General features: G+C 43.0%; 1 protein-coding gene across 1 annotated transcript in view; it reads right to left on the bottom strand.

Moving 5' to 3' along the window:
• USP31 (ubiquitin specific peptidase 31) overlaps window positions 1-13,804 on the bottom strand; it is a 212,496-nt gene that overhangs the window by 196,831 nt on the left and 1,861 nt on the right. The window lies entirely within an intron of this gene.

Below are 13,804 nucleotides of genomic sequence, written 5' to 3' on the forward strand. Positions count from 1 at the left end.
CAGGGATAAGTCAGATTGATATTGAGTAACCCTTTTTCGTAACCAGGGTTCTCGAGAGAAACAGAACTAATAAGATGTGTGTGTGTCTGTATGTGTCTGTGTGTGTATACATATATACGTGGAGAGAGAGAGAGAACAAGAGATGGAGTGGGGCAGAGATTGTGGCGGGGGCGGGGGGAGACAGAAAGAGAGATATAAGGAATTGGCTCACATCATTATGGAGATTGACAAGTCCCCAGATTTGAAGTTATCAAGCTGGAAACCTAAGAGAACCAATGGTCTACTTCTCGTCCAAAGGCCAGCAGGAAAAGCCAATGCTTCAGTTCAAGTCCAAATGCAGGAAAACAAAACACACACACACACAAAAATCCATGTCCCAGCTCATTCAGTCAGGCAGGAGGAATTCCCTCTTGATTGAGGGAGGGTCAACCTTTTTGGTCTATTCAGGCCTTCTACTGATTGGATGAGGCCCACCCAAAATAGGGAGAGCAATCTGCTTTACTCAGGCTAACAATTTAAACGTTACTTTCATTAAAAACACCCAGAATAGGGGCGCCTGGGTGGCTCAGTGGGTTAAGCCACTGCCTTCGGCTCAGGTCATGATCTCAGGGTCCTGGGATCGAGTCCCGCATCGGGCTCTCTGCTTGGCAGGGAGCCTGCTTCCTCCTCTCTCTCTCTGCCTGCCTCTCTGCCTGCTTGTGATCTCTGTCTGTCAAATAAATAAATAAAATCTTTAAATTAAAAAAAAAAAACACCCAGAATAATGTTTGACCAAATATTCGGGTGCCCCATGACCCTGTCAAGTTGACATATAAAATTAAACATTAAACCCCAGGACTCAATGTGAGAAAGAAGGCACTTCCCCCCATGGTATTCTTACCAAAACCCATAACTGGTTTAATCATAAGGAAGCACTTCATATAAACCCAATTTTAGGGGCATTCTACAAAATCACTGACCAGTACTCTTTGAAAATGCCATGGTCAGGAAAATCAAAGACTGAGAAACTGTCAAAGACCAAAGAAGACTGTGCTCACTTCGGCAGCACATATACTAAAGTTGGAACCAAAGAAGACTAACAACATATGATGCCTAAACATAGCAAGGTATCTGGGATTGGATCCTGGCATATTAACAAGGGTTTTCACAGAAGGGCTGACGAAATCCAGGTAAAACCTGGACATTGATCTGCACCAATGCTAACTTCTTAGTTTTAACAATTGTACTATGGTTGCATGAGCTGTCAAACTTGGGGGGGCACTGGGTAATTTTATATAGAAACTCCGTACTCTCTTTGCACCTCTCTGTACATCTAAATTATCCCAACATAAAAAAGTATTAAAATGTATTTAAGTTAAAAGACGAGGTTAGAGGGGTGCCTGGGTGGCTCAGTGGGTTAAAGCCTATACTTTCGGCTCAGGTCATGATCCCAGGGTCCTGGAATCAAGCCCCACATCGGGCTCTCTGCTCAGCAGGGAGCCTGCTTCCCCCTCTCTCTCTGCCTGCCTCTCTGCCTACTTGTCAAATAAATAAATAAAATCTTTTTTTAAAAAATGAGGGTAGATTTAAAAAAATATTTTTTGTAAGGAAGACTTGAGAATGGTAGAGGAAATCAGAATCCTTTTGTGGGGGGCGCCTGGGTGGCTCAGTGGGTTGAGGCCTCTGCCTTCGGCTCGGGTCGTGATCCCGGGGTCCTGGAATCAAGCCCCGCATCGGGCTCTCTGCTCGGCGGGGAGCCTGCTTCCCCTCTCTGTCTCGGCCTGCCTCTCTGCCTAATTGAGACCTCTGTCTGTCAAATAAGTAAATAAAATCTTAAAAAAAAAAAAAAAAAGAATCCTTTTGTTGGAGAGTTTGCATCTGGGCATCTTAAGAGGCAACTGATACACTTGCTTAGTAAGAGGGGCTCCCACAGGGGCTGTCAGCTTCCAGGTGTCTGAGATCAGGCATGTCCAAACAGAGGGCGAGTCTGACCCTTACTCACGTGGCAGAGGCCAGAGGCCAGAGATCCTCCCAGGAATTGTAAGACTGTCTCAGACAAGAGTCAGGGGCAGGAAATGGAGACCCTGGAGGAGTTACAGCTGACTAAGTGACACCAGAACCTCATGGAAAAGAAAAAAAAAAAAAACAACACCTTTAACTTATTTGCCAAAATCAAAGGATTGTGAGATCCATTCCAGTGTAAACACTCAAAAAATATTAGAGTGGGGTGTCTGGGTGGCTCAGTCAGTTAAGCATCCAACTCTTGGTATCAGCTAGAATCATGAGTTCAGGGTCGTGGGATCGAGTCCCAAGTGGGCTCTGCGTTCAGCACAAGGTCTGGTTGGGATTCTTGCTCTCTACCCCTCCCTCCACTTGTGCACATGCTCTCTCTCTCTCAAATAAATAAATAAAATCTTAAAAAAAGAGATCTTTAAAAAAAAATCTTAAAAAAAAATAAATAAAATCTTTTAAAAAAAGATTTTTTTTTTAATATTTTTTTAAAAGATCTTTTTTTTAAAGATTTTATTTATTGGGTGCCTGGGTGGCTCAGTGGGTTAGGCCTCTGCCTTCAGCTCAGGTCATGATCTCAGGGTCCTGGGATCGAGTCCCACGTCGGGCTCCCTGCTCAGCAGGGAGCCTGCTTCCCTTCCTCTCTCTCTCCCTGCCTCTCTGCCTACTTGTGATCTCTCTCTGTCAAATAAATAAATAAATAAATATCTTTAAAAATTAAAAAAAAATATTTTATTTATTTATTTGACAGAGAGAGATCACAAGTAGGCAGAGAGGCAGGGAGTGAGAGAGGGAACACAAGCAGAGGGAGTGGGAGAGGGAGAAGCAGGCTCCCCACTGAGCATGGAGCCCAAAGCGGGCTTTGGACAAAAATCCCAGGACCCTGGGACCTGAGCCAAAGGCAGATGCCTAATGACTGAGCCACCTAGGCACCCCAATAAATAAAATCTTTGAAAAACATATTGGAGTGTTCACCATGCGGTAGGCACCTGTTCAAGATTCTGGGGATGCAGCAGTGAAAATACAAAATGTTTTCCATTCCAGAGGGAAAATGAGCAAATAAACAAATATCTTATATAATCTCAGCTACTGGTCATTGCTTTGAAGGGAACTGAAACCTAAGAAGGACATGGGGAGTAAGGGGAGAGACTCTGTCACATAGAGCATTGAAAGCCACTCTGAGGAAGGACATTTGAACAGAGAAGTGAATGAAGCAAGGGTTCAAATCTGGGGAAGACTCTTCCAGAGGGAAGGAGGTAGTGCAAAAACTCTTGAATTGAGGATGAGGAAGAGCAGGAGGTCAGGTTGGCTGCAACAAATTGAGCAAAGCAGAAACTGGCCAAAGATAAGGTTGAGGAGGGGATGAGGTCAGATAACGTAGGACGTGTTAGACACGAGGAGTACTGAAGATTTAAATTTTGCACAAAAATGGAGAAGACGTGATCAGTTATAATTTGACATGATGCAACGGGTGATGAGTAATTGTTCAAATGATTCAGAACTCTGGGAATTTGAGGATAGAGGGATTTTTAGAAAAATGTGCAGATTTAACCTATAAATTTTCCTCTGCTCCATACCAAAACATTACTCAGATGAGAGTAAAAGAATAAAACAGATGTAAATCCACAAATGTGATCAGAAAAAAAAAGTGAATACAGTTGATGAAAGGTTGTATGGATCAAGGTTCCATCAGAAGAACAGAAGCCACTCTGCATTTTGAGTAGGAAGGGGGACGTTGAGGCTTACTCCATCACTGGAAGGCTAGGATATGCAGGGCAAGCAAGCCGCTGTCACCCGTCTCAGCCTGCCTCACCAAAGTGAGTGAATTCCAGAAGCAAACTGGAAGCGTCGAGCTTCCCCAAGGGCAAGACCAGGGATAGGGCAAGGCGAGTGAGGCAGTCGCCTTGGACATAAACTTTAAGAGAGCACCAAGGCACTATGTATTAGGGTTCTCCAGAGAAACAAACCAACGGAATAGAGATACATAGATATGAAGGGAGATTTACTCTAGGAATTGGCTCACATGGTTACGGAGGCTGAGAAGTCCCACAGTCAGCTGTTTGCAAGCTAGACAATCAGGAAAGCTGGTGGTATAAATCAGTCCAAAGGCCTCAGAATCACAGGGCCAATGCTGTCACTCACAGTCTGAGTCTGAAAGACTAGGAACCAAGGGCACCAATGACCAGGGCCAGGAAAAGATGAATGTCCCAGCTCAAGTTTAAAAAAAAAATCGAACTCGCCCTTCCTCTGCGTGGTCATTATACCCAGGCCCTCAGTGGATTGGAGGATGCCTGCCTGCACTGGTGAGGGTGATCTTTACTTAGTCCGCCAGTTCAAATCTCTTCCCAAAACACCCTCACAGACACATCCAGAAATAGTGTTTTCCCAGCTATCTGGGCATCCTAGAGCCCAGGCAAGTTGACACAGGAATGAACCATCCCAATTCACTTATCCGAATCAAAAATACTTTAATGCACCATCTAGAGAAAGACCACTTATGGAAAAAAAAAAATCTATGCTGAACAAAATGTCAAAGTTTTAAATAAAAACAGACACTGGCCTTGCCCTTAGACCCTGACTCACTTACCTCACCCTAAATCCCAGCCCTGCTCAAGAGCTCTGGGAGGACCCACGGTCTTCTCATCCACCCACAGTATTAAAAGAAGTGACTTGTAGTAGCATGCTTGGGAGCTAATGAGAACTTCAGGTCCCGCTGTTTGCTCCTCTGTCTGCCCACAACTGAGAGCAGAAAAAAAAAAAAACCACAACGTCTCTTTTATCTCCCAGATTCTTTATGTGTTCCTGGCATTAGCAAACGCAAAGAAAGAGATTCTTAGAAGTGTAATGCTAGGCTTCCTCCCTGTGATGCCCGGGGAACTACAGAGGAGGGAGGTGATGCTGTCAAGTTAGGAGCAGCTAATTCCAGCAGAGAGACGTCAAGAAATTTCAAAAGCTGGAAATCAGGTAAGGATAGTAACAGAACTCAGAAATACAACATCAAGTATTTGCAGAGAGGAAGAAAACAACAAGCAAACCAGTTTATAGCATCTCAAATATGTCAGTGTTATGGGCTGGGGTTTTGTCCCTCCCACCAAATTCATATGGTAAAATCCTAACCTTCTGGGACTTGAGAAGGTGACTGTGTTTGGAGGTAGTGTTTAAAGAGGTGATGCGGGGGGCACCTGGGTGGCTCCAAGTGGTTACGCCTCCGACTCTTGATTTCAGCTCAGGTCAATATCTCATAGTCCTAGGATCCAGCCCAGCGCGTCGAGCTCCCTATTCAGCAGGAGGTCTGCTTCAGGATGCTCTCTCTCTCTCTCCCTTTACCCCTTCCCCACTCACTCCTTCAAATAAATAAATCTTTAAAACATAAATAAAGAGGTGATTCAGTTTATTTTTTTAAAGATTTTTTATTAAAGAAGTAAAAAAATTGACAGAGAGAGAAATCACAAGTAGGCAGAAGTAGGCAGAGAGGCAGACAGAGAGAGAGGGGGAAGCCGGTTCCCCGCTGAGCAGAGAGCCCTACATTGTGGGGGGGGACCCCTAGGACCCCGGGATCATGACCCGAGCCAAAAGCAGAGGCTTAACCCACTGAGACACTATATAAAGGGAGACACTATATAAAGGGAGTGCCCCTATTTTAAAAAGTATTTTATTTAAGAGAGTACAAACAGGGGAAGCAGCAGAGAGAGAGGGAGAGGCAGGATCCCTGCTGAGCAGAGAGCCTGACGTGGGGCTCAATCCCACGACTCTGGGATCACGACCTGAGCCAAAGGCAGACACTTAACCCACTAAGCCACCCAGGCACCCCAGAGGTGACTCAGTTTAAATGAAGTCATTTACAGTGGGCCCTTAATCCAAAAGGCCGAACCCCATGACCCTGAGATCAAGACCTGAGCTGAGACCAAGAGCCAAATGCCCAACCCACTGAGCAACCCAGGTGCCCCAAGATCTCCATTTCATTGGTAGATGAAAAAACATGTCCATATTATATCAAGGAGCACATCACCAACTACCCTACTTCTTATTTTCTAAAGCTTTTATTATGAAAATTTTCAAACATAGAGAAAAGCTGAAAAAGTAATAACATTAAACACCCATTCTTCTATTTTGGCCAATGTAAACAGACCTAACTCTCTCTTATTGGCCCATTCAATATGGGATATGCCTTGCCTGCAGTTAACTGGGCATTTCCCCTGCCTGGAACAACCTGGTTTTCCCCAGGCATAACCTTCTGGAGGCAGGGAAGCCAACCATAACCCACATTAGGACAGATTGTATTAGTTTCTCACGCATTTATTTCTAAAATACAAATTGAGCTTCTGCTATGTGCCAACCACTGTTCTGTGTGCTAGAGATGAACCAGTAAACAAATCAAGCAAAAATACCACTTTTAGGAGCTTATATCCTAATGGAGAAAGATATAAACAAGTAACATACACAGTGTAACCAATGAAAACTGGTGCTATGGAGAAAAATAAAGCAGGAAAGAGGAACAAAACACTGGAGGCTGCAAATTAAATAGAGTGATCACCAAAGTCTTGCTGGAAAGGCGACTTTTGAGTAAAGATCTGAAGGAGGTGAAATAGTGAGCTAGGCAAAAATTAGAAAAAGAACGTTCCAGGCAGAGGGAATCACAATGCAAAGACCTTGAGATGGGAACATGCCTGAGAGTGCTTGAAAAATAGCAAGGAGGCCAGCATGGGCCAAGTAAGTGAAGGGCAAGTATAGGATATGAGGGTTAGAGTGGCAGTCGGTTCTGGGGCACTCAGTCCTATAGGGCTCTAGGACAGACCCCATGGTAGGGCATAAAACAACTCCCAATATGTTTAAAGGGCTGAAATGATACACTATACATTCTCTGACCACAGCTGAGGGAAATCAGAAATCAGTTAACAGAAAGAAATGTGGCAAATTCACCAATACGTGAACATTCAAGAAGATACTCAAGCTAACCAATGGTTAAAGAAGAAACCTCAAGAGAAATAAGAAAATATTTTGAGATGGAAAATAAAAGCAAAGAAAATACTTTGAGATGAGTGAAAGTGAAGATACAACATATCAAAACTTGTGGGATGTAGCTCAAGTAGTTTCTAGAGGAAAATTTATAGCTGAAAATATCCATATTAAGAAAGAAGAGGAGTGACTTAGTCAGTTAAGCATCTGACTCTTGATTTCAGCTCAATATTAGGGTCATGAATTCAAGCCTTGGGTCGGACTCCAGCCTGGGTGTAGAATATACTTAAAAAGAAAAAAAATTTTTTTTTCTTAATTAAAAAGAAAGAATAAAAGTCTCAAGTCAATAACCTAATCAACCATCCTGAGACACAAGTAAAGGAAGAGCAAACTGAATTATGTAGGGCCATATGGGATTTGGCTTCTACAAACTCTGAGTATCTTTTGTATCCCAAGACTTGGAATGATGATTAATTTTATGGGTCAACTTAACTGGGGTAAGAGATGCCCATACAGCTGGGAAAACATTACTTCTAGGTACCTCTACGAAGGTATTTCTGGAAGAGATTAGCATTTGAATTGGTGGAGTGAGTAAAGATCATCCTCACCAGTGTGGGTAGGCATCATCTAATTTACTGAGACCTGGAATAGAAGAAAAAGGCAGAGAAAGGGCACATTTTCTTTCTTCTTCCTGAGCTGGGACGTCCATTTTCTCTGCCTGCTTGTTTGAGCTCCTACCCTGCAAACAAGTGTTCTTTTTGCAGCCTACTTAGTGTCCTGTTTTTCACATTTTCTTGCTTTTCGTTGGTGATGTTGCTATTTAAAACAGCAGCTGATGATATGATACTTCATTTGGAAAACTCAAAAGACTCTACCCCAAAACTGCTAGAACTCATACAAGAATTCAGTAAAGTGGCAGGATGCAAAAATCAATGCACAGAAATCAGCTGCATTTCTATATACCAACAATGAGACAGAAGAAGTAGAAATTAAGGAGTCAATCCTATTTACAATTGCACCAAAAACCATAAGATACCTAGGAATAAGTCTATCCAAAGAGGCAAAGAATCTGTACTCAGAAAACTATATGATATTCATGAAAGAAATTGAGGAAGACACAAAGAAATGGAAAAACATTCCATGTTCATGGATTGGAAGAACAAATATTAAGATGTCTATGCTACCTAGAGCAATCTACATATTCAAAGCAATCCCTATCAAAATACCATCAACTTTTCTCAAAGAAATGGAACAAATAATCCTAAAATTTGTATGGAACCAGAAAAGACCCCGAAGAGCCAGAGGAATGTTAAAAAAGAAAACCACAGCTGGTGGCATCACAATCCCGGACTTCAAGCTTTATTACAAAGCAGTCATCATCAAGATAGTATGGTACTGGCACAAAAACAGACACATAGATCAATGGAACAGAACAGAGATGTCAGAAATAGATTCTCAACTCTATGGTCAACTAATCTTTCACAAAGAAGGAAAGAATGTCCAGTGGAAAAAAGACAGTCTCTTCAACAAATGGTGTTGAGAATATTGGACAGTCACATGCAGAAGAGTGAAAGTGGACCATTTCCTTACACCATTTGAGTAAAAAATAGACTCAAAATGGATGAAAGATCTAAATGTGAGACAGGAATCCATCAAAATCCTTTAGGAGAACACAGGCAGCAACCTCTTCGACCTCGGCCACAGCAACTTCTCCCTGGACACATCACCAAAGGCAAGGGAAGCAAGGGCAAAAATGAACTATCAAGACTTTATCAAGATCAAAAGCTTTTGCACAGCAAAGGAAACAGTCAACAAAACCAAAAGACAACAGACAGAATGGGAGAAGATATTCGCAAATGACATATAGGACAAAGGGCTAGTATCCGAAAATCTATAAAGAACTTATCAAACTCAACACTCAAGGAACAAATAATCCAATCAAGAAGTGGGCAGGAGACATGAACAGACATTTCTGCAAAGACATTCAAATGGCCAAAAGACACATGAAAAAGTGTTCAACATCACTCAGCATCAGGGAAATACAAATCAAAACTACGGCGAGATACCACCTCACACTAGTCAGAATGGCTAAAATTAACAAGTCAGGACATGACAGATGTTGGCGAGGATGCAGAGAAAGAGGAACCCTCCTACACCTACACTGTTGGTGAGAATGCAAGCTGGTGCAGCCACTCTGGAGAACGGCATGGAGGTACCTCAAGAAGTTGAGAATAGAGCTACCCTATGACCCAGCAATTGCACTACTGGGTATGTACCCCAAAGATACAAATGTAGTGATCCAAAGGGGAACCTGCACCCCAATGTTTACAGCAGCAATGTCCACAATAGCCAAACTATGGAAAGAGCCAAGATGTCCATCAACAGATAAATGAATAAAGAAGATGTGGTGTATATATGCAATGGAATATTATACAGCCATCAAAAATAAAATCTTACCATTTGCAACAACATGGATGAAACTAGAGGGTATTATGCTAAGCGAAATATGTCAATCAGAGACACTTATCATACGATCTCACTGATATGTGGAATTTGAGAAACATGGCAGGAGATCACAGGGGAAGAGAAACAAAAAATGAAACAAGAAGAAAGCAGAGAGGGAGACAAACCATAAGAGACCCACGATCTCAGGAAACAAACTGAGGATTGATGGAGTGAAAGGGGTGGGGGGGATGGGGTGGCTGGGTGATGGACATCGGGGAGGATAGGGTATGTGCTATGGTGAACGTTGTGAATTGTGTTAAGACTAATGAGTCACAGACCTGTACCCCTGAAACAAATAATACATTATATGTTAATCTAAAAAGCCTAAAAACCAGCATCTGAGCATAGTGTTGACAAGCTGTCCAGTTTTCATAAGCACAAAAAAGCTGTGATATGCCTTGCAGAGAAAATATATGTGTTAGATAAGTTTCATTTATGCATGAGTTATAGTGCCATTGGCTGGGAGTTCAATGTTGATTATCCAATCATGTATATTAAATAAATCTTTTTTAATTTTTAATTTTTTTCTTAGAAAGAGAGAATGCAAGCACATGTGAGTGGGGGGAGGGGCAGAAGGAGAGGAAGAGAGAGAATCTTAGGCAGGCATATGCTCCGCGAGGAGCCCATCACAGGGTTCTATCCCATGACCCTGAGATCATGACCTGAGCTGAACTCAAGAGTCAGATGTTCAACCACCTGAGCCACCCAGAAGGCCCTAAATAAGGTATCTTTAAACAGAAACACACATTTTTAAAAAGTTATGTATTGATCAGTTGATGAGTATGTTATGATCATAAACTTGCAGAAACCTGCTGGCTAACTCTATATTTGGCTTAGGAGTGATATCTCAATATCTGCTAATTCAGTGTTTGTGGCAATTATACAGAACATAACTATTGCAAGGACAAGCGTCAAGAATCGACTGAACATTTCTAGTTTTAAAGGCAATCTGACTGTGACATCTCTCACCCATACCAACTGAGTAAGCTGATTAAAGGAGGTCACTTTCACTATTTCATTCTTATTATAGCCCTCTCAAAGCTGCAAGCAGTAGAGACGGCAGCATCCCAGTGGAGACCTCCTGCATAAAGAGGGAACCCGCAAGTGCTGCTGTCCGCGGTGCTGATTATACAAAAGAAGCTTCCCGCAAGACTTTTCATCTGTTAGCCAAAATGCTGGCTAAACTCTCTCCAGGGGAAGGTTTTCATTGGCTGGCTTGGGAGGCATGCCCTTTCCTGAACGAAATATGGCCCGAGAGAGAAATGTTATGATTGGTATTGAGGTCAGAGTTCCTATCAGTATCGCAGAGGCTAAGGTAGGAATTTATGTTTCCCCAGAGGAAAATGTAGGCTCTGTTGCCAGTAGGAAGTGGACTAGATTCGACATAGGCAAGCGAAACAGATTTCATCAACTATTCTCCTGTGATAGTCATCTGTGTATTTTCAACACCCTTTCCCCATCATTACAGGTTATCTGTTCATGTCTTTGTTCTTTAAAGAATCTGATTCTCATGAAAGAATTTTTTTTTGTTTACACTAGGAAAATTATGCTAACTTTTGTCAAAACCAGGAAAGAAAGTGGAGTTTCTTGGGAGAAAGAAATTGTCCTAGAAAATGGGGGTAACCAAATTTGCATTTCTCTAATATTGCAACAATTGATGTCATCGCCCCTGGCTAAGACCACACACAGAAATATTACCCTGGTCATTGGAAACTAAGGTCTGATTAACAAGTAAGAATGATCTTGCACTATGCTACCAATCCACATTAGCCCAGCAAGTCAGGGAAGTCCTGGAATCCTATCACCCTATTACAGAGTATACATATGAGCCTGGGAGTTTGAGTACCACTGACTCTACGTCTAATTCACATCATGCTGTAGGTTCTGTGGAGGTAATGCAATGAACTTTGGGCCTCACTGAGGTAACTGAAAGGTCTGGGATCAAGGAAAGTTTATTTTCTTGTCAGAATTCAAATTCCCCTTTCCCCTTTTAGTAGCACAGGGTTCTCACTGGTGTTGTCTAGCATAGAAAAATGTTCCCCAGAAGACTTCTAGATCCTTCGTCTGGGACTGGATACGGGATACACTCACTTTAAGAAACAAAAATGACTGGGGTGCCTGGGTGGCTCAGTCATTGGGTGTCCACCTTCGGCTCAGGTCATGATCCCAGGGTCCTGGGATCGAGCCCTGCACTGGGCTCCCTCTTTAGTGGGAGGCCTTCTTTTCCCTTTCCCATTCCCCTGGCTTGTGCGCTCTCTCTCTCTCTCTCTCTCTCTCTCACTGTGTCTTTCTGTCAAATAAATAAAATCTTAAAAAAAAATGGCAGGGCACCTGGGTGGCTCAGTTGGCTGAACATCTAGCTCTTGATTTTGGCTCAGGTCATGATCTTAGGGTCGTGGGATCAAACCCTGTGTCAGGCTCTGCACTCAGAGGGGTGACTGCTTTTCTCCCTCTTCCTCTGCCTCACTCACACTCTGACTCTCTATCTAAAATAAGTAAATAAATAAATCTTTAAAAAGAAAAGAAACAGGGGCGCCTGGGTGGCTCAGTGGGTTAAGCCGCTGCCTTCGGCTCAGGTCATGATCTCAGCGTCCTGGGATCGAGTCCCGCATCGGGTTCTCTGCTCAGCACGGAGCCTGCTTGCCTCTCTCTCTCTCTCTCTCTCTCTCTGCCTGCCTGCCTCTCTGTCTACTTGTGATCTCTCTCTGTCAAATAAATAAATAAATATTTAAAAAGAAAAGAAACAAAAATGGCATCACTCCATTCAAGTGCAAAGATAGGACTTTTATCCTCTATATTATTTTGGAGTCTTTTGGCTTCTAGTGAAAGAAATTGAACTCAAAATGTCATAAGCATAGTAACAAACTTATTAGCCCAAAGAACTAAAAATGCGGGGATGTACACCCAGCTTTAGGTAGTGCGGGGTCCGGAGACATTTCATCATTAGGGCTGAAATCCTTCCCATCTCTCAGCTCTGCTTTCCTTTCTGTTGGCTTCACTCCCAAGCCCCATGTGACATTCCCCATAGCTCTTGGATCACACAGTCCTTCCTGCTAGCAGACCCCCTGCCAAAAGAGAAATTCTCCTCACAGTCTTCCAGAACACATCCTGGGTGGGGCTGACTTTCATTTGATTCCATTGGGGCTCATGCTTCTTCCTGAACAAAACACTAAGACCTGAGCGATGAGAGAAGCTGATCGGCTGGACCTAGAGCCAGAAGCGGGATTACCCCAACTCAAACCACATGGACTGAGCAAGGTGGACGAACTGTTCTCTAAAGGAAACTCAGAGATGTCTCCAGGTAAAGAGGGAATAGATGTTGATGGAAGAAAAGAAAACATGACCGCTACAACATTGCTTTTGGCAAAAAGTCTATGTACTTAGGGGACAGCACAAGACTCATTTCATATTGATTTTTCCTAAGTTGCCTAGAAGTGATAGTACTGACAACAAAAGGATGTGTTGGTTCCTTTTAAGGTTCCTTTCCCCCTCACTCTCACCACATTCTTAGAGAAATGCCCATCCGCCTACAGGGGTGGGCCTCTACGGCCATATTTGTTTATGTGTTTCCATCCTGAATGGACGAGGCATGAGGACACCTGACCCACAGAAGCTAATTATTACCAATCTGGTGGCCAGTGAAATTCTTCCGAGGGATCCACTGAGGCGGAGAGAGGTTTTGATTTTGCTTACATTAATTTGAGTTGTTTTCTGTTACTTGAAACCAAATGACTTCACCAAGACTAATTCCGATCACAGGATTCTGGTAGCACCGAGGCTAGGCAATTCTGCTTATCTCGACTGGTCTTGCTATACAGGAAAATAACCTAGAAGGGATCGTGGGGATAGAAGTATTGGAAAGGTAGGAAACATTGAGCTTTTAGATAGGGTAGCCGGAGGGCCGGGGGAGTTGTAACCGATTATAGGGTAACAATAAAGCAAAGACTGGAAAGAGGCAAGGGGATGATTCACGTGATTATCTGGGTGCACCTGTGTGTCTGTGTGTGTGGCTGGCAGACTGGACAGTGGTAACAAACCCTGAGGCAGGAGTGTGTCATCATATCCAAGGAACAACACAGAGGCCAAAGAGAAAGAAGCAGAATGCGTCAGAGCCGTGGGAGATGAGAAAGGGTGATAACAGGGGTCAGACACGGAGGACCTTGTAGGTGACCACAGAGCTTGGGCTTTTGCTAAGGATGAAGCAAAAGAGCCACCGAATAGGTCTAAGCAGAGTGACATGATCTGACTCTAATTTATTTTTTTTTTTAATCTTTTTTTTTTTTTTTTTTTTTTGACAGAGAGAGAGATCACAAGTAGGCAGAGAGGCAAGCAGAGACAGAGGGGGAAGCAGGCT

Source organism: Mustela putorius, unplaced genomic scaffold (genome assembly GCF_011764305.1).
Source record: "Mustela putorius furo isolate JIRA1106 unplaced genomic scaffold, ASM1176430v1.1 tig00004041_pilon_pilon_pilon, whole genome shotgun sequence".
NCBI lineage: Eukaryota > Metazoa > Chordata > Mammalia > Carnivora > Mustelidae > Mustela > Mustela putorius.